Here is a 251-nt window from a genome sequence, read left to right on the forward strand (position 1 = left end):
AAGCCGGCTGGCGGCAGGCAGGGCCACTCTCCGCCCCAGGTGCCCTGGGCATGATGGCGTGGGCACTACGGCATCGGGTGGTCTCCGAGGGAAGCCGTGGAGGTAGGGCGCTGGCGCTGCCCGGCCAGTGAGACTTCACAACCGCAGGGGAGCAAGCTAGGAAGGTGGCTGGGGGCAGCCGTGTGCGCGTCTGAGGCTGTGGGGGAGTCTGGGGAGGGGCAGGGGTGGGCAGTGGCGTGCCCGTCTGACCC

Source organism: Megascapheus bottae, chromosome 24 (genome assembly GCF_031878675.1).
Source record: "Megascapheus bottae isolate mThoBot1 chromosome 24, mThoBot2.hap1, whole genome shotgun sequence".
Taxonomy (NCBI): Eukaryota; Metazoa; Chordata; class Mammalia; order Rodentia; family Geomyidae; genus Megascapheus; species Megascapheus bottae.